The sequence below is a fragment of the Mustela nivalis genome, assembly GCF_964662115.1.
Source record: "Mustela nivalis genome assembly, chromosome: 3".
Lineage (NCBI taxonomy): Eukaryota > Metazoa > Chordata > Mammalia > Carnivora > Mustelidae > Mustela > Mustela nivalis.
In genome coordinates, this window is record NC_139022.1 from 104,771,943 (window position 1) to 104,797,187 (window position 25,245).

The 25,245-nt window shown below is 43.3% G+C and overlaps 1 protein-coding gene and 1 long non-coding RNA gene across 2 annotated transcripts in view; one reads left to right on the forward strand and one right to left on the reverse strand.

Moving 5' to 3' along the window:
* PAIP2 (poly(A) binding protein interacting protein 2) overlaps positions 1–17,400 on the reverse strand; it is a 26,852-nt gene extending 9,452 nt beyond the window's left edge. Inside the window, exon 1 of the mRNA XM_082725612.1 lies at positions 17,232–17,400. The gene's annotated coding sequence lies outside the window, so the exon portion shown is untranslated. The remainder of the gene's footprint in view (positions 1–17,231) is intronic.
* On the forward strand, positions 10,740–17,232 carry LOC309862121. The gene is made up of 3 exons (XR_014310309.1): positions 10,740–12,792; positions 12,998–13,087; positions 13,170–17,232. It is a non-coding gene; the product is annotated as an uncharacterized lncRNA (long non-coding RNA).
* Positions 17,401–25,245: the final 7,845 nt, after the last annotated feature.

Here is a 25,245-nt window from a genome sequence, read left to right on the forward strand (position 1 = left end):
ATATATAAATGCAATCTACTTAAAAAAAAAAAAGATATTATTTATTTATTTGACAGAGAGAGAGATCACAAGTAGGCAGAGAGGCAGGCAGAGAAAGAGGAGGAAGCAGGCTCCCCGCTGAGCAGACAGCCTGATGTGGGAGCTCAACCCAGGACATTTAGATCATGACCTGAGCTGAAAGCAGAGGCCTAATCCACTGAGCCACCCAGGCACCCCTGCAATCTACTTTTTTTTTTTTTTTAAGATTTTATTTATTTATTTGACAGACACTACAAGTAGGCAGAGAGGCAGGCAGAGTGGGGGGGGGGGTTGAAGCAGGCTCACCGCTGAGAAGAGAGCCCAATGTGGGACTCGATCCCAGGACCCCGGGATCATGACCTGAGCCGAAGGCAGAGGCTTTAACCCACTGAGCCACCCAGGCGCCCCTGCAATCTACTTTTTATTTTTTTTTATTTTTTTTTTTTTTAAGATTTTATTTTATTTACTTGACAGAGAGAGATCACAAGTAGGCAGAGAGGCAGGCAGAGAGAGAGAGAGGAGGAAGCCGACTCCCTGCTGAGCAGAGAGTCCGATGCGGGACTCGATCCCAGGACCCTGAGATCATGACCTGAGCCGAAGGCAGCAGCTTAACCCACTGAGCCACCCAGGCGCCCTGCAATCTACTTTTTAAAAAAATATTTTATTGGAGCACCAGGGTGGCTCAGTTAGTTAAGCGGCTGCCTTCGGCTCAGGTCAAGATTCCAGGGTCCTGGGATCGAGCCCCAAGTCGGGCTCCCTGCTTAGCAGAGAGCCTGCTTCTCTCTCTCCCTCTGCCTGCCACTCTGCTTACTTGCGCTATCTCTCTGTCAAATAAATAAATAAAATATTTTAAAATTTTTATTTATTTATTTGACAGAGAGAGAGAGACAGCTAGAGAGAGAACACAAGCAGGGGGAGTGGGAGAGGGAAAAGCAGGATTCTCGCCAAACAAGGAGCCTGATGTAGGGCTCGATCCCAGGATACTGGGATCAAGACATGAGCTGAAGGCAGATGTCCAAGGACTGAGCCACCCAGGCGCCTCTGCGAGCTACTTTATTAAAGAAAAAAAATTTCCATACAATATATATGAGCCCAAGCTTCTGTGAACAGTGAAAAATCTGCCTCAGCAAATTCTATAGTTTGAGAAACCCAGGGGACTCCCCTCCCTCTTCGTTTGATACAAACCAGTAACAAATAAAATCTAAACCGAGTTTAGCAAAAAGGGGCCCAATCCCTGAATTTGACAGGCCCCTGGCCAGCTTTTTGCTCATTATGAACTCATCAAACAAGCAGTAGCTTTGGTATAGATCCTAGTGAAAAAGTCCATGAAGGACCATAAATAAATTACTGTCAAGCAATATTTAGGAAACAAATCACAACTGAAACCAAGAAGAATGAACTGAAAACAGAACAATGATCTTACACCTTGACAGCTGAGGGAAGGAACAACTGCTGACCAGACCACATTTCCAGCTACAGGCAGGCAAGTGAAAGCCAGGGATAAGGATCATTTACTTTCAGAACTAGAAGGATTTACATTTATTGGATACAAGGTATTCTAATGTAAGGCAATGTATCAAATTTTAAATTTTCTTCTATGGGGGCGCCTGGGTGGCTCAGTGGGTTAAGCCGCTGCCTTCAGCTCAGGTCATGATCTCAGGGTCCTGGGATCGAGTCCCGCATCGGGCTCTCTGCTCAGCAGGGAGCCTGCTTCCTCCTCTCTCTCTCTGCCTGCCTCTCTGCCTACTTGTAACCTCTCTCTGTCAAATAAATAAATAAAAATCTTTAAAAAAAAAAAAAATTTTCTTCTATGACTTGTTCTTGACCCATCTTTTTTTTTTAATGCATTTTTTTTAAGATTTATTTATTTATTTGTCAGAGAGAGAGGGAGAGAGAGTGAACACAGGCAGACAGAATGGCAGGCAGAGGCAGAGGGAGAAGCAGACTCCCTGCCGAGCAAGGAGCCCGATATGGGACTCGATCCCAGGACGCTGGGATCATGACCTGAGCCGAAGGCAGCTGCTTAACCAACTGAGCCACCCAGGCGTCCCATTCTTGACCCATCTTGGATCACATTCTTCATACTTCATTCTCTGTGTGTTCTGTTGTTTTTAAGAACTGGGTATATAGGATCATGTAGTCGGCTCAGTCTATGGTACACGCTAACTTTTTTTTTTTTTAAGATTTATTCATTTATTTATTTACTTTTAAAGATTTTATTTATTTGACAGAGATCACAAGTAGGCAGATAGGCAGGCAGAGAGAGAGGGGGAAGCAGGCTCCCTGCTGAGCAGAGAGCCCGATGCAGGGCTAGATCCCAGGACCCTGCGATCATGACCTGAGCTGAAGGCAGAAGCTTTAACCCACTGAGCCACCCAGGCGCCCCAAATTTATTTTAAAGAAAGAAAGCATGCACAGGTGAGAGAACACACTCACAGTGGGGAGGGGTAGAGGGAGGAGGAGGGTGTCTCAAATTCCATTCTAAACCTGATGTGAGGCTTGATCCCGACCTGAGATCACAACCTGAGCCGAAACCAAGAGTTGGACACTTAACCGAATGTACCATCCAGGCACCCCGAGCATGTGACTCTTAATTTCAGGGTTGTGAGTTCAAGGCCCATACTGGGTATAATACTCACCAAAAAAAATTGAGGTATATAGTTCAAATATCATAAAAATTTATGATTTAAAAAGTGCTGAACTGGCATCTGTTAAAAACACTGTTAAAGGCAGGGGGCACCTTGGTGGCTCAGTGGATTGGGCCTCTGCCTTTGGCTCAGGTCGTGATCTCAGGGTCCTGGGATCAAGTCCCACAGGCTCTCTGCTCGGCAGGAAGCCTGCTTCCCCTCTTTCTCTGCTTGTCTCTCTGCCTGCGATCTGGCAAATAAATAAACAAAAATCTTAAAAAAAAAAAAAAAAAAAAGTCAAAGGCAAGTGAAATAGCCAAAGCCACCTAGGGCAAGGAGTAACAACTGTGGCAAACAAAAGACAAAGCAAAAAGCCTGGGAGCAAAGACCGGTAAAGGAAATCCTTTGGGAATAAGGACTTTAAAAAGCTCCAGTATAGGGGTGCCTGGGTGGCTCAGTGGGTTAAGCCGCTGCCTTCAGCTCGGGTCATGTTCTCAGGGTCCTGGGATCGAGTCCCGCATGGGGCTCTCTGCCTGCCTCTCCATCTACTTGTGATTTCTCTCTGTCAAACAAATAAATAAAATCTTTAAAAAAAAAAAAAAAAGCTCCAGTATATTCTGGGGAATCTAGAAGGCCATGGGCAGATTCAGTGCTGGGAGCTCAGAAAAGAGCAAGAATGCCCTACACTTTCATCTCTGGCTGACCTTCAGACTATGCACATGTAGTGAGGACTAAGAAAACTTGTAAACTGCCTGTTTTTTGAAGGTATGTCTCAACATAAACAAGAGCCCATCTGCAAAGACTGGGAGAGTTGTTTCTGCTTATGAGTATTTAATAAAATCTCTTTCACCGGCCCAGCACCTGGGCGGTTCAGTTTGTTAAATGTCGACCTTTGGCTCAGGTCATGACCCCAGGATCCTGGGATAGAGCCCCTCATCAGGTTCCCTGCTCAATGGAGAGTCTGCTTCTCCCTCTGCCTTCAGCCTGCTTATGCTCTCTCAAATAAATAAATAAAATCTTAAAAAAAAAAAGATTTTATTTCTTTTAAGATTGTATTTATTTGAAGGAGAGATAGCTAGAGGGAGTATTTGCAGGGGGTGGGAGGGCTGGGAGAGGGAGAAGCAGGCTCCCCACTGAGCAGGGAGCCAAATGTGGGGCTCCATCCTGGGATCATGACCTGAGCTGAAGGCAGACACTTAACTGAGCCACCCACGCACTCCAAATAAAGTCTTATTAATAAGGAAGGAAAGAAGGGAAGGAGGGAAAAGGAAGGACGAACTGAAATGGAAAATTTACAGGCTGGAATACAAAAGATCTGATCAAGGAGAAAAAAATTCAGCAAACCCTGAAGGTAAGTCCATTGAAAACTACAGAGCCTGAGTAAAGAAATACAACAATGAAGAAAAATTAATAGAACCTTAGAGACCAGTGGGAAACCATCCAAATGTACCAACATACACAGGATGAAACTCTCAAAAGAAGGCGGCAAGGGGCCAGAAAGAGTATTTTATGAATTAATGGCCCCCTAGGGGAGCCTGGGTGGCTCAGTGGGTTAAAACCTCTGCCTTCGGCTCGGGTCATGATCCCAGGGTCCTGGGATTGAGCCCTGCATCAGGCTCTGCTCGGCAGGGAGCCTGCTTCTTCCTCTCTCTCTGCCTGCCTCTCTGCCTACTTGTAATCTCTGCCTGTCAAATAAATAAATAAAATCTTTAAAAAAAAAAAAAATTAACGGCCCCCTGCGGTGCTTGGTTGGCTCAGTTGGTGATCTCAGGATTGTAGATTCAAGCCACACATGAGGTGTAGAGGCTCTTAAAAATAAAATCGTAAGGGCACCTGGGTGGTTCAGTCTTGGGTGGTGACCTCAAAGTTGTGTGATGGAGCCCTGCATTGGGCTTCTCACTGAGCATAAAGTCTGCTTCATATTCTCTCTCCCACTCTCTCAATAAACAAACTTTAAAAAATTAAAATAAAAACCCAACAGCCCCAAACTCCTCAAATGTGATGAAATCCATGGTACTCTACATATCCAAAACGTTCAACAAACTCGTAACTCAAACTTATCCACATCAAGACACATTATAATCAAATTACTAAAAGACAAAGAGAAGAAGTAATCTCCAAAATAAGTAACCCTACATACAACAGATCCTCAAAATAAGATTAACAGTTGATTTCACATTAGAATCCATAGAGGCCAGGGGCTCCTGGCTCAGTTGGTTAAGCATCTGCCTTGGGCTCAGGTCATGATCCTGGGGTCCTGGGCTCCTTGTTCAGTGGACAGCCTGCTTCTCTCTGCCGGTTGCTCCCCTGCTCATGCCTTCTCTAACAAATAAAATCTAAAAAAAAGAAAGAAAGAAAGAAAGGAAAGAAGGAAGGAAAAGAAAAAAGAAAAGAAAACCATAGGAGCCAGAAAACATATTCAAAGGGCTGAAAGAAAAAACAAAACTATAATTCAAAATTAAGGAGAGGGATGCCTAGGTGGCTCAGTTTGTTAAGCGTTTGCCTTCAGCTTAGGTCATGATCCCAGGGTCCAGGGATTGAGTCCTGCTTGGGCTCCGTACTCAGTGGTGAGTCTGCTTCTCCCTTTGCCTGTTGCTCCCCCTGCTTGCGCTGACAAATAAATAAATCAAACTCTTTAAAAAATTTTAAGGAGAAATTAAGACATTCCCAAGTATGTAAAAAAATGAGAGAGGCACCTGGGTGGCTCAGTGGGATAAGTGTCTGCCTTCAGCTCAGGTCATGGTGTCAGGGTCCTGGGATCCAGTCCCATGTGGGCTCCCTGCTCAGCAGGGAATCTGCTTCTCCCTCTCCCTTTGCCCCCAACCCTCACCACCCATACATTATCATGTTCTCTCTCTCTCAAATAAATACCTAATCCTGGGGCACCTGGGTGGCTCAGTGGTTAAAGCCTCTGCCTTCAGTTCAGGTTATGATGTCAGGGTCCTGGGATTGAACCCCGCATTGGTCTTTCTGCTCAACAGTAAGCCTGCTTCCTCCTCTCTCCCTCTCTGCCTACTTGTGATCTCTGTCTGTCAAATAAATAAAATAAAATCTTTTAAAAATAAATAAATAAATAAATAAATACCTAATCTTAAAAAGAGAGAACATGCATCACCAGTAGACCTGTCCTATAAGAAAAGCTAAAGTGAGTCCTTCAGGCTGAAACAAGTATACTACACACTAACTTGAATTCACCTGAAGAAATAAAGAACACTGGTAAAAGTAACTACACAATATGGAAATCAGTAATAATGTACTTTTGACTTTTAACTCCCTTTTCTCTATGTGATTTAAAAGACAAATACACAGAACAAAAATTAGGTATCTATGTTAATGGACACACAATGTATAAAGATATATTTTGTGACAATAACATAAGGCAGCGGGAGGAGGATACAGTGCTACATGAAAGAAGTTTTCGTGTACTCTTGAAACTAAGCTGATACTAGTTCAAACTTGATGTCACAAACTAAGGTGATGACTAGGAAAATAACTTTAAAAATATAAACAGTATGGGGCGCGCCCGGGTGGCTCAGTGGGTTAAAGCCTCCACCTTCAGCTTAGGTCATGATCCCAGAGTCCTGGGATCCCTCAAGCCCTGGAGCCCCGCATGGGGCTCTATGCTCAGCAGGGAGCCTACCTCCCCACCCCCCAGCCTGCCTCTCTACCTACTTGTGATCTCTGCCTGTCAAATAAATAAAATCTTAAAAATATCTTTTTAAATACAAAGAGTATATAGCTGTCAAATATCATCATCCCATCTGAAGGCAGCCAGAAACACTTTTAAGACTCCAAAGAGTCCATGAGTTCCAAGCTCCTCTAGCTAAGAAAAAGCTTTTCTCCCAAACCAGAAACCTAAGAAAGCTGGAACACAAAAGTACCTCATTTGCTTGAGTGATGTCTCAGGACACAAAGTAGATAATGACTTGACAAATACAGTAAAGAAACAACTGGAAACAAAACCATACCAATCTGTTGCTATCTTGTTTTTGCTCATGCTTCAATCTATTTAAAACTGGCAGAAATGGGGCACCTAGCTGGCTCAGTCAACAGTGCACCTCGGGACGCCTGGGTGGCTCAGTTGGTTAAGCAGCTGCCTTCGGCTCAGGTCATGATCCCAGCGTCCTGGGATCGAGTCCCACATCGGGCTCCTTGCTCAGCGGGGAGCCTGCTTCTCCCTCTGCCTCTGCCTGCCATTCTGTCTGCCTGTGCTCACTCTCTCTCTGATAAATAAATAAAATCTTTAAAAAAAAAAAAAAAAAAAAAAAAACAGTGCACCAGACTCTCAATCTTGGGGTCATGAACTGAAGCCCCACTTCGGGTACACATAGAACCTTAGGTGTGCCCGGGTGGCTCAGTCAGTTAAGCATCAGACTCTTGGTTTCAGCTCAGGTCACAATTTCATGAGAAGTGGTATGGAGCCCCAGGCTCAGCAGGGAGTATGCTTGAAGATTCTGTCCCTCTGCCCCTTCTCTCACAAGTGCACTGTGGTTCCTTCTCAAGTAAGTAAATAAATAAATCTTAATAAAAATTTAAAAAAAAAATTTGGGGGGAAGATTTTATTTATTTGACACAGAGAGACATGAGAGAGGGAACACAAGCACGGTAGTGGGAGAGGGAGAAGCTGGCTTCCCGCTAAAAAGGGGGCCCCATGTGGGGCTCGATCCCAGGACTCTGGGATCATGACCTGAGATGAAGGCACACGTTCATCCAACTGACCAATTCTTAAAGTAACATACCCAGGTGTCTGGGTGGCTGAGTCGGTTAAGTGTCAGACTCTTGGTTTCAGCTCAGGTCACGGTCCATGCTCAGTGATGTGTCTGCTTAAGGATTCTCTCTCTCCCCCTGCCTCTGCCCTCCCCTGGCTCATCCTTTCTCACGCTCTAAAATAATCTTAAAAAAAAAAAAAAAAAGAAAAGAAAAGGGGCGACTGAGTGGCTCAGTCGGTTAAAGCCTCTGCTTTCAGCTCAGATCATGATCCCAGGGTCCTGGAATTGAGCCCTGCATCGGACTCTGCTCACTGGGCAGACTGCTTCCCTTCCTCTCTCTCTGCCTGCCTCTCTGCCTACTTGTGATCTCTGTCTGGCAAATAAATAAAGTCTTAAAAATAAAAAATCCATACTAGTCAAGGTGTACAAGTGTATCTCGCCTTTAAAAAAAAACAAAAAGATTTTATTTGACAGAGAAAGCGAGAGAGCATAAGCAGGCAGTGCAGAAGAGGCAGAGGGAGAGGCAGGCTCCCCACCGAGCAGGGAGCCCAACGTGGGGCTCGATCCCAGGACCCTGAGATCATGACCTGAGCCGAAGGCAGATGCTTAACGACTGAGCCACCCAGGAGCCCCTATTATGTCCTTCTTAATGGATGGAGCAGCACCAATTACTCAACTACTTCCGCCTCTGATGCGTATCCACATTCCTAGGTTTTTTTGGCTACAAACAATCCTGCTTCAATCACCGTAGCAGACATATCCTTTTCTATGTATGCTGTGTTCTACGTTTTCTTAAGTGGGAATAACCAAGTCAAAAGTCAAAAGCCACCTGCATCTGTAACTTTTACATTCATGGGGGGGGGGGGGACCAAATTATTTACCACAAATGTGGTAATGGACCTGTAATATACTGTCCTGTAATATACTGAATGCTCCCATTTCTTTATCTTCCACAGTTCTGGACATAATATATTTTAGTTTTGCAATTAGACTCAAGTAGAATCTCACTGTTTTCCTTTACACCTTCTGGGATATGCTTGTCTTGCTTAAGAAGCCTTTTCCTACCATGTGGTTTTATTTTCTACATTTTCTCTATTGTTACAGTGTCACTTTTTTTACATATGAATCTTTAATTCACATGAGACCCTAAGTATGATGTTAAGGATCTGTATTTCCCCCATATGAATAGATCACACATCACTAACCAAATAACCAATAACCAAAGCTTATTTATTTCCCAAGCTTACTATAATTAAATTCCCACTTACACTGTGTTTCTAGAATACTTATTCTGTAATTGTATAATGTATATAGTTTCATCTTCAACTATTTTGAAAAATCTTAAACCTATAGGAAAGTTTTAGAATAATCCAATAAACACTTTCTACCTTTCATCTATATTCACCAAGTTTTAAGATTGTGCCATTGTCATTTTCTCTGTATCTTTTTTTTTGCTTAGGTGTGTATGGGTGGTTCAGCTGGGTAAATGTCTGCCTTTGGCTCTGGTCCTGATCCCAGGGTCCTGGGATCAAACCTCACACTGGGCTCCGTACTCAGCAAGGAATCTGCTTCCCCTCTGCCCCTCCCCACACTCAGGCACTCTCTCTCTGAAATAATTAATCTAGAAAATAAAAATGAAAAAGAAGTGCTGCCATGACATAGTTTTTAAAAAACTTTTATTTTTTTAAAGGTTTTATTTATTTATTTGACAGATAGAGATCACAAGTAGGCAGAGAGAGAGGGGGGAAGCAGGTTCCCCGCTGAGCAGAGAGCCCAATGCAGGACCAGGAGCTGAAGGCAGAGGTTTTAACCCACTGAGCCACCCAAGTGCCCCTTAAAAAAACTTTTAAAAGCACTGAAGTATTGGGGCACCTGGGTGGCTCAGTCGGTTAGGCATTTGCCTTTGGCTCAGGTCATGATTCCAGGGTCCTGGGATCGAGTCCTGCTTCGGCCTCCCTGCTCAGTGGGGAGACCCTGCTTCTCTCTCTCCCTTTGCTAATCCCCCTACTTGTGCTCTCTTGCTCACTCTTCCTCTCTCAAATAAATAAAAATCTTAAAAAAAAAAAAAAATGCACCGGGGCGCCTGGGTGGCTCAGTGGGTTAAGCATCTGCCTTTGGCTCAGGTCGTGATCCCAGGGTCCTGGGATGCAGCCCCACATCAGGCTCTCTGCTCAGCAGGGAGACTGCTTCCTCCCTCTCTCTGCCTACTTGTGATCTCTGTCAAATAAATAAATATTTTTTAAAAAAATAAAGTGTTAACATGAAAGTAAAATAGAAATTCCTAGAGTGAAGTAGAACTTTAAAAGATTTGAGAAAATGTGTAAACATGCTCTCTAAAAACTAAAAAATCTTTAAAAAAGAACATACAAATGGCCAATAAATACATGAAAAGATGCTCAGTATCACTGACAATGGGGGAAATGTAACTCAAAATCACGAGATACCACTTTACACTAAAACGGCTATAATAAAAAAGATATGAACAAGTACTGGTGAAAATGAGAAGAAAATGGAACATTTACTGCTGATGGGAATGTTAAAATGATGCAGCTCCTTTGAAAAAGTCTGGCAGTGCCTCAAAAGATTAAACATGGGGACGCCTGGGTGGCTCAGTGGGTTAAGCCGCTGCCTTCAGCTCAGGTCATGATCCCAGCGTCCTGGGATCGAGTCCCACATCGGGCTCCTTGCTTGGCAGGGAGCCTGCTTCTCCCTCTGCCTCTGCCTGCCACTCTGTCTGCCTATGCTTGCTCTCACTTCTCTCTCTATGACAAATAAATAAAATAAAAAATCTTTAAAAAAAAAAAAAAATTAAACATGGAACCCAGCAATTACAGTCCTAAATATATACCCAAGAAAAATGAAAATACATACCTACACAAAACTTGTACACAAATGTTCACAGCAGTATTATTCATATTAGTCAAAAAGTGAATAAAACCCAGTAGTCCACCAACTTATACCATATGGTATGTCATACAACAGAGTATTATTCAATAATAGAAACAAATGAAATACTTAATACATGCTATAACATAGATGAACACTGAAAACATTATGCTAGGGGTGCTTGGGTGGCTCAACTGTGATGGGGTCCTGGGATGGAGCTCTGAGTCAGACTCCCAGGTCAGCAGGGAGTCTGCATCCCCCCCTTTCCCTCTGCCCCGCCTTTCTTGTGAGCTGTAGCACACTCTCTCTCAAATAACATCTTTTTTTTTTTTTTAAGATTTTATTTATTTATTTGACAGAGAGATTACAAGTAGGCAGAGAGGCAGGCAGAGAGAGAGAGGGGGAAGCAGGTTCCCTGCTGAGCAGAGAGCCCAATGCGGGACTCCATCCCAGGACCCTGAGATCATGACCTGAGCCGAAGGCAGCGGCTTAACCCACTGAGCCACCCAGGCGCCCTCAAATAACATCTTTAATAAAAAAGAAAACATTATGCCAAAGCTTAAGAAACCTGTCACAAAGCACTACATATTATATGAAAGCTAAGGGGTAACAAGGTTTCTAAAATTGATTGTGGTGATGGGATTTACAACTCTGTGACTACCTTAAAAATCACTCTGCTGTGTACATTAAATAAGTTAAGTGCAATGAATTCTAGGCTCAATAAGAACTATACTACTCGGGACGCCTGGGTGGCTCAGTGGGTTAAGCAGCTGCCTTCGGCTCAGGTCATGATCTCAGGGTCCTGGGATCGAGTCCTGCATCGGGTTCTCTGCTCAGCAGGGAGCCTGCTTCCCTCTCTCTCTCTCTGCCTGCCTCTCCATCTACTTGTGATTTCTCTCTGTCAAATAAATAAATAAAATCTTAAAAAAAAAAAAAACTATACTACTCATTGCCTACTGGGATAATGAGGTGGCAAGAGATATTTTGTCACATCTTTTGAGTCTTGAATGGATGACTTATTAAAAATTCAACTTCCAATAAACAAAACCTCTAATTTCACTTATTTTTCCTACTTATCTTATTAATTTTTTTCACTTTGTTTTCCCTCCCTTCCTCTCTACTTAATTTCAACCAATTTGTTACTGTTTTTCAAGGTGACAAACATGCTTATTTTAAACTTTTCATTTAATAAAAATTCTTCCTAAATTTCCTATGTACACAGAATTTAAGTTCTTATCAGTCTTAGGTAATTACAAATTATTTAATTTGTAAACAGCCAGAGATTATTTGGAAGAATATTTTTTAAATTTCCAAATGATTAAGGTTCTATACTTTGGTATCCTGATTTCTAGTTTAATTTCATTATGTTATAAAATGCAGCCAGAAAAACCTTCACTTTTGGGGATTTATTATATATAGTTTTGTTTGCAGACAAATGCAGACATTGCAAAATGTCCCTTAGGCATAAACAGAAAAATGTGTGATTTCTATTTCTAAGGTACAGTTGTACACACACACACGCGTGCACGCATGCAGATACTATCTTTTTTACTTCATCTGTTAAATTCTTCAAGTGGTATATTCAAGTTCTCTACTATAAAGAGTTAGATTACTTGACCCAGCTCATAGAAATTTATCATTTTGAGGGACACACAGGCTCAGCTGGTTAGGCATCTGCCTTCAGCTCAGGATTCCAGAGTCCTGGAATTGAGTTCCACATCTGGCTCCCTGGCTCAGCAGGAGTGTGCTTCTCCCTCTGCCTGCTTTTGGGCATGCATGCTCTCTCTTTCAAATTAAAAAAAAAAAAAAAGAAAGAAAGAAATCTTGGGGTGCTTGGGTGGCTCAGTTGTTAAGCTTTTGCCTTCAGCTCAGGTCATGATCCCAGTGTCCTGGGACTGAGTCCCATATCGGGGTCCCTGCTCAGGGGGAAGCCTGCTTCTCCCTCTCCCTCTGCTGCTCTGCCTGCTTATGCACTCTTGCTCTGTCAAATAAAGAAATAAAATCTTTAAAAAGGGAAGGGTTACCCGAAAATATTTTTATTTTTTCTTTTTTTTTTTTAAAGATTTTATTTATTTGAGGGAGATACAGTGAGAGAGAGCATGAGAGGGGAGAAGGTCAGAGGGAGAAGGAGACTCTCCATGGACCTGAGCCAAAGGCAGCTGCTTAACCAACTGAGCCACCCGGGCACCTGAAGATACTTATTTCTCAGCTACTACAGGTCTGAAAGTACCTTTTGCTTTCATATTTGAATAAAATTATTAAATGGGGTAGATTTACACCTGTCTTTTCTATTTTCTGCAAATATTGCAGCTTTCACTGTTTTATTCTTTCTTTTGTAAAGATCCTGTTTAGGTGGGAGTCTAATGAGAGCCTAACACTAAAACTCAGAGATTTCATCAGATTCTGATTAGGTGAGAGCAGGTTTTTTTCCTATTAATGCTGTCTAGTGCTTTCAATCCACAAGCTCACATATTCAGCTGTTTATTTTCTTCCAAAATGCCTCTTCCACATAATGGTTTCTATAAAATTTTAAAATGTGGATATCATTTCAGGTTTTTTTTTTTTTAAAGATTTATTTATTTGACAGAGAGAAATCACAAGTAGACAGAAAGGCAGCCAGAGAGAGAGAGAGAGGGAAGCAAGCTCCCCGCTGAGCAGAGAGCCCGATGCGGGACTCGATCCCAGGACCCTGAGATCATGACCCGAGCCGAAGGCAGCGGCTTAATCCACTGAGCCACCCAGGCGCCCTCATTTCAGGTTTTTTTTTAATCATTTCAGTTTTAGAAACTTTATTAGTTTCATCTCTTAAGAATTTTCATTGAAATTCAAACAGAGGGGTGCGCCTGGGTGGTTCAGTCGGTTAAGGGCCCAAGTCTTAGTTTTGGCTCAGGTCAGGATTTCCAGGTCCTGGGATCAAGCCCTGATTTAGGCTCAACACTCAGCAGGGAGTCTGCTTGTCCCTCTCCCTCTACCCCTCCTCCTGCTCATTCTCTCTCACTCTCTCAAATAAATAAAATCTTAAAGAAAAAAATTGATTTTTTTCTTTAAAAAAAAAAAAGCTGATTCTACACCTTTTCTTATCCTATGTACTCTATTTTGAACTACTGTTATTCCTTAACATTATTTGCATACACATTATTATCATAATTAGTTGTCTCTCCAAAAGTTAGAGAGGATAAAGAAACTTCTGCTTCAGCTTGTTTTCCATTTAAATTTGTAAGCAGTACTGAATTTTCTGTTTTAATGTTTGGCAGTATACACTAATGATTAAAAGCAGGGGCTCTGGAACCCAAAGGCAAGTTTTAACCCCTCTCTGTCTCAGATTCCCTATCATGTGGAAAATAATAATAGTACCTAGGTACAGAGCCTGGCACACGACACTATTACCTATTTTGGTGCTTATTAAACATTTCGAGCAATTAAAGGTTGCTGGAGCAAGGTATAAGGTTAAAAAAAAAAAATCACATGTTAAAAAACCTGTAGAAGTGAAACAACAATACAGAATGAGGACTTTAATCCTCAACTAGTGTAATGAAGGTGATCTGGTGAGAGTAAGGATGGCTCAAGCACTACCTATCATCACTGCTGATAAAAGCTCAAAGCACATGAGAAATACCATCCTTATTTATAAAAACTGATATAAAATATAAGCAGATGGGGCTGGATAGCTCAGTTGGTTAAGCATCTGACTCTTTGATTTTGGCTCAAGTCATGATCCCAGGGTCATGAGCGCCAGCCCTACCTGGGCTCTGCAGCTGGGTGTGGAGCCTGCTTAAGATACTCCTTTCCCAAGGCGCCTGGATGGCTCAGATGGTTAAGTGTCTGCCTTCTGCTCAAGTCATGATCTCTGAGTCCTGGAATCAAGCCCCGGGTCGGGGTCCCTACTCAGCGAAGTCTGCTTCTCCTCTGCTTGTTCTCTCTCTTTCTCTCAAATGAATAAATAAAATCTTAAAAAAAAAAAATTCTCTTTCCCTTTCCCCCTCCTCTTGACTGACCCCCCTCCACCCCTTGCTCTCTCAAAAAAAGTCAACCCCCCCAAAAAAACACAAAGAATCAATAAATGTAAAAACGCAAAAATAAAAGTTAACAACAAAAAAAAGCAGAAACAATTCAAACCTCTGAACCAGCACTATTCAATATGTGGCCAATAGCTACATATGGCTACTTAAATCTAAACCAATTAGAATTGAGTAAAATAAAAAATTTAGTTCTTTAGTTGCACCTGCCACATTTCAAGCGCTCAATGGACATATGTGCCATTAGCAGTTATCTAACTGGGACAACACTGCTCTAAACATTAAGGAAATTTAGAACGAAAGGAACTATAACTGAACCTCAGGCTATATCAAATGCAAATTACTAATGCAACAGGGTGGTCCAGATCGCAAAGGGATCACTTGGATAACTTTAGTCTTGGATTGGGTCCTAATCTATCATACGCCACAAACCACCTAGAGGATCCTGAGTATGTCACTAAACCACAAGCAGCACGGTAAAATGGTTAAGAGCACATATCTCTAGACTACTTGGGTCTGAATTCCAGTTCTTACCAGCTGTGTTAACAGTGAACAAGTTAATTCACACCTATTAACTGTTATCTTTATTTTACAACAGTACTTACCACCAAAAGAAGGTGAAGATTAAATACCTGTAAAAGCACTTAGAACAATGACTGGTATTACTAAGTGCTATAGAAATATGTGCCTAATAAAATAATCTTTCAATCTTTCAATCAAATAATCTTTCAATACTCTATTTCCTCAATTTCAAAATGGGCAAGATAAAATTTCCTCTACCTATTCCATAGGTTATAATGAATAAGGTTGTAAATTACAAGAACATATAAGAGCACAAAAGGAAGGAGGCTGAGTACTTATTTTCTACTTTCTTTCAATGCTCACAATGTCCATGAAATTGCTATGCTAACAGATTTTTATGTTTACATTTTCTATTGAAACTGGAGCATTACTCTCTAGAGTTATAAAAGGGGTAAACCTGAATAAGGTGTACCGTGCCTACTTAAGGAAAAGCCTACTATAAACTTACTCTGTTCTTAAGAGGTTAGAGATCATCTACCTCAATTGGAGCTCCTTAACAGCAACATGCAATATATTATAATAAAATCCTCCCAGCTCTCAAGCTTTTAACCATCACAGGGAGTTTCCATTGCCTAACACCCATCCCTTAAAGAAAGAGATAAATAGGCTGTCATTTTTGGAAAGTCACCTATCTTTATTTGTCGTAGACACTTTTTCGTGAGAAAAGATTAAGTTTTGTACAAATTCACAATTAACAAGTAGCATAAACAAGCTAATTTGCTCCAAATATCCTTTTACATACGGGAATCAGAAGTACAAACCAACACCAGGAATCACATTAAAAATCCATAGACCCGGGGCGCCTGGGTGGCTCAGTGGGTTAAAGCCTCTGCCTTCGGCTCAGGTCATGATCCCAGGGTCCTGGGATCGAGCCCTGAACTGGGCTCTCTGCTCAGCCGGGAGCCGGCTTCCTCCTCTCTCTGTGCCTGCCTCTCTGCCTACTTGTGATCTCTGTCTGTCAAATAAATAAATAAAATCTTTAAAAAAGTTAAAAAAAAAAAAAAAAAAAAGAATCCATAGACCCAAGGGCGCCTGGGTGTCTCAGTGGGTTAAAGCCTCTGCCTTCAGCTTGGGTCATGACCCCGGGATCCTGGGATGGAGCCCCACATCGAGCATCTCCGCTAAGTACGGAGCCTGCTTCCTCCTCTCTCTCTCTCTCTCTGCCTGCCTCTCTGCCTACTTGTGATCTCTACCTATTAAATAAATAAAATCTTTAAAAAACATAAATCCATAGGCCCTTTTCTTATTTCCAAACATAACCTGCAGCCGTTGAAATTTCAAAGGCTATTTTGAAGAAAATGCAGACCAACACCCGCTCAACTGCAATCTGTGCAAAATCATGCCACAAGACTACAATATTAGCCAGCACACGAAAACGTGTCTTCTGTTGAAATAAATGTCAAAAGCTGTCAGCTGTTAAGACTTTTTTCCCACGGCAAATTAGAAGCCAAATTTCTTCTAGAGTTTGAGGTTTCGGTGAGGTGACGGGGCTGCAAAATTAGGGAAAGCGAGACAACTAAAGAAGCAGAAAAGGTCCCTTTCTGAGTCACCAGAAAATCAAACTGCTGGCTGCTTCAACAAATATTTTTGAAAAAACAAAGTTCACCACAAGCCACGTAATTTTTGTGGTAGTGGGGAGTAAGCACATAGTGGAAGGGAAATTAAGAGAAGCAGAATCCAAGAATACGAACTGGATCGGCCCTTAAAGTTATCTGGCTCACAACCCTCCCGGAGCAGGAGTCCGGCCCCCCCTATCCTGAGCATGAGAAACAATGTAACTAAAATAAGGAGTAAGTGACAGTGAAGAAACGGAAGAAAATCGATCAGAAAGGTACTGGCCCGTGGACGGTCGCATAATGCTCCCCTAGGACGCTCGCCAGCCCGCCAGTCTCTTTGCCCCTTTCTCTTCCCCCGCCCAAGCTTCGGGAGCAGCGCGCAAGCGCAGCAACTAGGAGCTGCGCGTGGCGACGCGCAGGCGTAAACTGGGGAGAAACAATGAGCTTTGTTGCCGAAGCGGCAGTGGGGGGCAGGGGAAAAGGGGACCAGGGAGGAGGTGAAGAAAGTGTGGGGGGGTGGGCATGAGAAAGTGCTATCCCGGCAACCCTCGCGCGCCACCGAAGACCCGGATAGAGTGCTGCGAGATCCAAATCATAAATAATAATGACAATGAGAAAAAAAGCGACGGCCATTTCTCAAAGAAGAAAGAGTCTAAGTCGGTCCCAGTTCATCCCTCAACGCGATTAAAGGTGCAAGGAATAAAGGAAGCCATATGAGGCTTGGTGGCGAACAACCCGGGGGCCCCTCCAGGCCCCTTAACCGTTGCCGAGGTGCTGTCCCTCGACCGCTGGGGTCGCCGCACCCTTCTGGTCGCTCTGCCCGAGGGAACCCCTCACCCAGTGCACGGCAGCGGGGACGGCAGCCAACGAATCCGGTCGGCCTCCGCGGATCTCCACAGGCAGCGCCGCTCCCCCGCTCGACGCGCGCTTCGCCCGCCGCCTCCCTTCTCCAGTCCAAACAAACACCCCAGCCCGGAAGTGACTTCACTTCCGCCGTGTCGGCTCCGCCCCTCGTTCTGGCAGCGCTGCCCTCTGAGGCCACTAGAGAGCGCGCAAGAGAACGCGCGAGCCCAAGGTTTTCTTCGTATCCCAGGCTGCACGCTTATGCGTGCGCAAAGGCTTCTCCTGCATGCCTGGCGGATGCGGGGTATACTGGAAGTCCTGCTGCGTTCTATCTGGAGACTGGTGCCGGGCGAGCTTGTGCCCCGACACCCACCCATCCTTCAAAAAATGTTGGCATGTAGTGAGTGAGGGAGCTGGGGGTTGAAGAATATGGATCGCAACGGTATCTAAAATACATTAACACCAAACAGGAACGTCTTGATAATGACAGCGCATTAACACACACACACACACCAAACATGGTATATAGTGTCAAACAAACAGTGACACGCACTCAGTGACATCCAGAGACCCTGACAAAGACACATTATAGGGAAACAATAAGACATTCACAGGATATGATCTATACACTACCTGCATTCAGACACGTTCAGGCACACATTTTCTGAAGCTAGATCTGTACACACAGTCACAAATTGTGAATATTTGGTTCCCAGGCAGCCTATGGAAGCTTCTTTGTGGGTAAGGAAAGAAATATCCTGTCCAGAGATAGTATAGAAGGGTGGGACTGCAGGGTCCAGGAGCTTCCTAGTTCATGATCCTGAATGCATTGCCCCCCCCACCATGCATTACTTTAATCCTTACAGTCATCATTGGCAAGACTCAATATATGTATTTTACTGATAATAATCAAAGTATGGTGTATACTATGTGTAAGAAGATTTGGATGTTTGAGTATATATACACTATATTTGAAAGAGGACACACAAAAAGTCATTTCATGCCTTTGGGGAAGGAAAATGAGGGAGTGAGATTTACCTTTTTACTCTGGTAAAATTGAATATTAAAAAGCACATAAGAGGCACCTGGCTGGGTCAGTTGGTAGAGCTTGCAACTCTTGATCCTGGGGTCATGAGTTCAAGCTCCACACTGGATGTAGAGCTTACTTAAAAAAAACAACAAACATGCTTTTAGTATCTACTGAAACTAAGGAAAGTGGTTCTCTCCATGGGAAGGAATCTAGAAGAGGGCTACTCATCTTTAGATCCATTTCATTCATTGAAAGTCTGCTTTAAAAAAAAAAAAAATCTGCTTTAGTTAGGTTTTCCAAAGGCCCAAAGAAGTGAGAACACATTTGTTCTGCCATAGCCCCTGAGTGAACCTCTTTGGCCACATTTTCAGATCTGTAGCCTAAACTGGGAGGAAGGATTTGGCTTTGTTGCTTGCTGAGCAAAAGTTCTTGGAGGAAGGAGATGGTGCTGTTTTACAGGTCTGCAGAGTATGATTCATCCAAGGAACCTGAAAGATTAACTATCAACCTGAGGCTGGAAAAGGCATAAACAGGAGGAGGGAGGAAAACAAAATCAAAAGGGTGTTCATATTATCTGTAGTTGACCCAGAAACTAATCATGAAAAGAGTAGAATTTGTGACTTAGGAAACTACTTGATTACATTGAAAAAATCTTTGATAAATTCTGGTGTTTGTTTTTGAGACTTATTAGAGAGCATGCACATGTGCGGGGTAAGGGCAGAGGAAGAGAATCTTCAACCAGATTCCCTACTGAGTGTGGAGCCCAACTCAGAGTTGATCCCATGACCCATGAGACAGGACCTGAGCTAAAACCAAGAGTCAGATGCCCAACTGACAGAGCCACCCAGGCGCCCCATTCCTGTTTTTTTGTTTTTGTATTTTTTTTTAAAAATTTTATTTATTTGTTAGAGTATGTGAGAGAGAGCAGGAGCAGGGGCAGAGGGAGAAGCAGACTCCCTGCTGAGCAGAAAGCCAAATGTGGGGCTCAAGCCCAGGACCTTGGGATCATGACCTGAGCCAAAGGCAGACAGACACTTAACTGAGCAAGCCAGGAGTCCCCCTTGGTTTGTTTTCATCTGAACTATTCAAAGGCTTGCACTGTTTTCTCAAAGGGGTTAAGATCCCAATTTCTATGATGCCTGACGGGCTCAACTGGTAGAACATGAAACTCCTGGTCTTGGGGTTGTGAGTTCAAGCTCCACCTTAGGGACAGAACTTAAAGGAAAAAAATCGGTATATAGTTCAAATGCCATTCCCAGCTCACAGAGTTCACCATTGTGGTTGAGAAAGCTTGATGGGCCCCAGAGTACTTCCTTGGTATCCTCTGGCTATCCTTCCTTCCAAGAACCCTCTGCTCATTTGCAAAATGGAGTTCATAATGTTCATGCTATATATGAACAGTGGTGGTGGTGATGGTCTGTGAACGGAAAGTGCCGTTAGAGCAGAGGACAAACACTTCAATAGGACCATTAGAGATCCAGTTTAAAGACACTCCAAAAATCCTTGTTTGGTTCAGTTAGCAAAATGAATCCTAACTTGAGATGGAAGTTGAAGTAGGAATCAGAAGAGAGAGGATAGTATTGAAGGCCCAGGATGGTTGTGAATAAGCTCCCAGTCTAAACTACCAACTTCTTGCAGACTTTTTTTTTTTTTTTTAAAGATTTATTTGTCAGAGAGAGAGCGAGCGAGAGCGAGCACAGGCAGACACAGTGGAAGGCAGAGTCAGAGGGAGAAGCAGGCTCCCTGCGGAGCAAGGAGCCCGATGTGGGACTCGATCCCAGGACGCTGGGATCATGACCTGAGCCGAAGGCAGCTGCTCAACCAACTGAGCCACCCAGGCGTCCCTCTTGCAGACTTTTTAATCTTTTAAGTAGGATCCTTGCCCAATGTGGGCCTTGAACTCAGGACCCTAAGATTAGGAGTCCCATGCTCTACCAACTGAGCCAGCCAGGTACCCCATTCCTGCAGACTTTTTATCAAAATGTAAAATGGGCAGATCTTCTGACTCCCAACACTCCATGTATAGGAATTTGATGTAGGGACGTGTAAGGCTTTCATAGAAACAAATAGCTGGGACACCTGGGTGGCTCAGTGGATTAAGCCTCTGCCTTTGGCTCGATCGTGATCTCAGGGTCCTGGAATCGAGTCCCGCATTGGGCTCTCTGCTTGGCGGGGAGCCTGCTTCCTCCTGTCTGTCTCTCTGCCTGCTTGTGATCTCTGTCAAATAAATAAATAAATAAAATCATTAAAAAAAAAAAACAACAAATAGCCTATCAATACAGAATTGGTCAGATTAATTATGGTGTAACAAAATAAAACATTAGTTATTTAAAAGATACATATATATCCCGGTTGCCTGGGTGGCTCAGGCCATGATTCCAGGGTCCTTGGGATCCAGTCCCACATGGGGCTCCCTCCTCACTGGGGAGTCTGCTTTTTCTTCTTCTCTTCCTCCTTAGTTCATGCGCTCTCAAATAAATAAAATCTTAAAAAAAAAAATGTATATCCTGGGCGCCTGGGTGGCTCACTGGGTTAAAGCCTCTGCCTTTAGCTCAGGTCCCCGATCCCAGGGTCCTGGGATGGAGCCCTACATCAGGCTCTCTGCTCAGCAGGGAGCCTGCTTGCCTTCCTCTCTCTGCCTGCCTTTCTGCCTACTTGTGATCTCTGTCAAATAAGTAAATAAAAAATCTTTTTGAAAAAATGTAGGGTGCCTGGGTGGCTCAGTGGGTTAGACCGTTGCCTTCGGCTCAGGTCATGATCTCAGCGTCCTGAGATCGAGTCCCTCATCGGGCTCTCTGCTCAGCAGGGAGCCTGCGTCCCTCTCTCTCAATCTGTCTCCCTCTCTACTTGTGATCTCTGTCAAATAAATAAAATCTTAAAAAAAAAAAAAGAAAAAGAAAAAATGTATATCCCTTGATAGGTTTTTGGTTTTTTACCTAAGCTGCAGGGGGACACCTGGGTGGCTCAGTCAGTTGAGCATCCAACTCTTGGTTTTTGCTGGGATCGTGATCTCATGGGTTGTGAAATCCATTTTGGATTGTGACACAGCCCCACATCAGGCTGCATGCTCAGCAGAGTTTGCATTCTCTCCCTCTGACCCTCCCCTCACTCTCTCTCTCTCTCAAAAAAATCTAAAAAAAAAAAAAAAGGCTACAAAATAGCACATATAATCTTCTAAAATTATGTAAAAATAAATGCAAATATGATTGAATCCATTATTTATAATAGCAGGCTACATTTCAAAACAAAATAAACAGTATCTCAGATTTTTTAAAAAAGATTTTATTTATTTGACAGAGATCCCAAGTAGGCAGAGAGGCAGGCAGAGAGAGACAGGAGGAAGCAGGCTCCCTGCTGAGCAAAGTGCCTGATGGGGGGCTCAATCCCAGGACCCTGAGATCATGACCTGAGCTTAAGGCAGAGGCTTAACCCATAGAGCCACCCAGGCGCCCCTTTATCTCAGATTTTGAAAGATTTTTTTTTTTAAATATTTTATTTATTTATTTGACAGACAGAGATCACAAGTAGGCAGAGAGGCAGGCAGAGAGAGAGGAGGAAGCAGGCTCCCTGCTGAGCAGAGAGCCCGATGCGGGGCTTGATCCCAGGACCCTGGGATCATGACCTGAGCTGAAGGCAGAGGCTTTAACCCACTGAGCCACCCAGGCGCCCCGAAAGATTTTTTTTTTTTTTTTAAGATTTTATTTGACAGATCACAAGTAGGCAGAGAGGCAGGCAGAGAGAGAGGAGGAAGCAGGCTCCCTGATGAGCAGAGAGCCCCATGTGGGGCTCGATCCCAGGACCCTGAGATCATGACCTGAGCCAAAGGCAGAAGCTTAACCCACTGGTCACCCAGGCGCCCCAGATTTGTCTTTTGCATATTTTTTAATAGTCTAAATTCTCAATTGCAGTTATAAACAGGAAGAAAAAAATCATACCTCAAATAAAACTACCTTATATGCTTCTATAGCAGTTTGGGTAATGGTCTTGTCCCTATGCTCATTTGTATCATGTGGAAGCTGGGAAGAGTATGTACCCCAGCATTACTTCATATTTAGTAAGGACCTAGTACTGTAGGGGTAAGCAGTGGTTCCTGCTCTGAATATTTACAATTCAGGTGAGGATACAAAAGCATCATGCATGGGGCGCCTGGGTGGCTCAGTGGGTTAAGCCTCTGCCTTCAACTCAGGTCATGATTTCAGTGCACTGGGATTAAGCCCCACATCGGGCTCTCTGCTTGGCGAGGAGCCTGCTTCCTCCTCTCTCTGTGCCTGCCTCTCTGCATACTTGTGATCTCTGTCTGTCAAATAAATAAATAAAACCTTTAGAAACAAACAAAAGCATCATGCAACAAATTTTGAATGTCTGCCATGTGCCAGCATGGTCCTGAACATTGATACACATGGCAGTAATTGGCATGATCTTTTTCTAGAAAAGTTGATACCACTTCATACCCATTAGGATAGCTACTATCAAGTAAGGAAAAGTTAAAAAGTTTCGGTGAGAATGTAGAGAAACTGGAAACTTCCTGCAGTTGGTGGAAGTGTAATATGGTATAGCTGCTGTGGAAAACAGTATGGAGGTTCCTCAAAATTTTAAAAATAACATCATATGATCCAGCAATACAACTTCAGGGTATATGTCCAAAAGATCTGAAAGCAGGATCTGAAATACGTATTTGTCCATCCATGTTCATAGCAAGCATTACTAACTGGTAAAATGTGGAAGCAATCCATGTTTAGCAATAGATGAATGAATTAGCAAAATATGGGATATATATACAATGAAGTATTAGCCTCTAAGGAGGAAATTCTGCAATATGCTATATCATCTATGAAACTTGTGTACATTAAGTGACAAAGATACTGTAGGATTCCACTTCTGAGATAGACAAAATCATAAAAACAAATTGTAATGATGGTTTTGAGGGGCCAGGAGAAGGAGTGGGTGGAGAGTTACTGCTTAACAGGTAGTTTCAGTTTTATAAGATGAAGAGTTATGGGGATGGATAATGGTTGCAGAACAATGTGAATGCAATACCACTGAACTGTGTGCTTAAGAATGGTTAAGATGGGGACACCTGGGTGGCTCAGTGGGTTAAAGCCTCTGCCTTCAGCTCGGGTCATGATCCTTCAGCTCGGGTCCTGGAATCAAGCTCAGCATCAGGCTCTCTCCGTGATGGGGAGCCCGCTCCCCCCCCCCGCTCCCCTCCCCCGCCTCTCTGCCTGCTTGTGATCTCTGTCAAATAAATTAAAAAAATATTTTTAGGGCGCCTGGGTGGCTCAGTGGGTTAAGCCGTTGCCTTTGGCTCAGGTCATGATCTCAGGGTCCTGGGATCGGGTCCTGCATCGAGCTCTCTGCTCAGCAGGGAGCCTGCTTCCTCCTCTCTCTCTCTGCCTACTTGTGATCTCTGTCGAATAAATAAAATCTTTAAAAAAAATTTTTTTTTTTAATGGTTAAGATGGTGAAGTGTTACGTGTATTTAACCAAAAGAATTCCAGAAACAACCAACCATCCTAAGTTAAAAGGAGGATCAAATTTGTATAAGCTGAGTAGGCAGTATAAACAGGATTTAGAGACTAAGGTGTAGATGTGTGTAGACGTAGGTAAAGGTTTTTGCAAAAGGGTGATGTGCGCCTACACATTGCAGAATACTGGAAGGGCATAGGGAATTCCTCCAGGTTGGGCCAAGCTGAGATGTGCCAGTGGGCACCTGGGTGGTTCATTCGGTTGAGTCTGACTTTGACTCAGGTCATGATCTACAGTCCTGGGAGCCCCTAAGCTCAGTGGGGAGTCTGCTTCTCCCCCTCCTCTCCCTTTGCCCCCCCCCCCCTGCTTGTGCTCTTGTCTCTCAAATAAAATCTAAGAAAAAAAAAAAGATAAAACAAGTCAACCCCTGATGCTTGTGAGTAGCAGCCACAATCTGGAACATGAAAGGAGGTACCACTACAGCGTCACCATCACACTAATAATAAACTGCCACACCTTCCCCCACAGGCCCTCATGACACCACAAAAACTATAGAACTCATACAGTGGAGTAGTAAGAAAAAGGAACTCTATATAGACTTGTGATTGCCAAGAAAACAGCCAGAATCCGATTGCTGATGCCTTTTTTTTTTTTTTTTTTTTTAGATTTTATTTATCAGAGAGAGAGGGAGAGAGTGAGCACAGGCAGACAGAATGGGAGGCAGAGGGAGAAGCAGGCTCCCTGCAGAGCAAGGAGCCCGATGTGGGACTCGATCCCAGGACGCTGGGATCATGACCTGAGCCCAAGGCAGCTGCTTAACCAACTGAGCCACCCAGGCGTCCCTGCTGATGCCTTTTGATGTTCACAGCCAACTTCTAAGATTTTGAAATAATCTCTACACCCAATGTGAAGCTCCAACTTAGAAAGAACCCCACTATTAAGAGATGGATGCTCTACTGACCCAGCCACCCAAGGACCTCTTAAAAGTGAAGGGGCAGAAAAAGGTCATTTAAATCTCAAGAGTCAAATAGCCAACAAGAAACCACTTCTGAGTTAACCTTGGCAGAGTTGAGCACCTAAGAATTAGTCTTGCTTTACAACAGGCAAGTGCAATAATTTAAACTTGGGTACTGTACTAATCAAAGGTGGGACATCCCTGATATTCTCGGCATATCCCATTTACATGTCTTTAGATGGCTGGTTGTTTCTGGAATTCTTTTGGTTAAATACACAAAACATTCTTCATCAATGCTACCATGCATGAAGCACAAGAACATCATGGATCAGAGGTCATTAAATTAGTACTCAATGCCATTCACTCCAAGTTTACATATGTTATGGGGGGGGGCAAAAATGTCCATTTTTTGGTCTACTAGATCCAATATAGATTGCTTTTCCCTTTGTTTTCATATTTCCTATTGTACATCTTCACAGAGTTCTTAAATTGGCAATTATAAACCTTTTTAATCTAGAGCTTTAAGTTCACAAAAGAGCCAAGGCTAAAAATCTCAA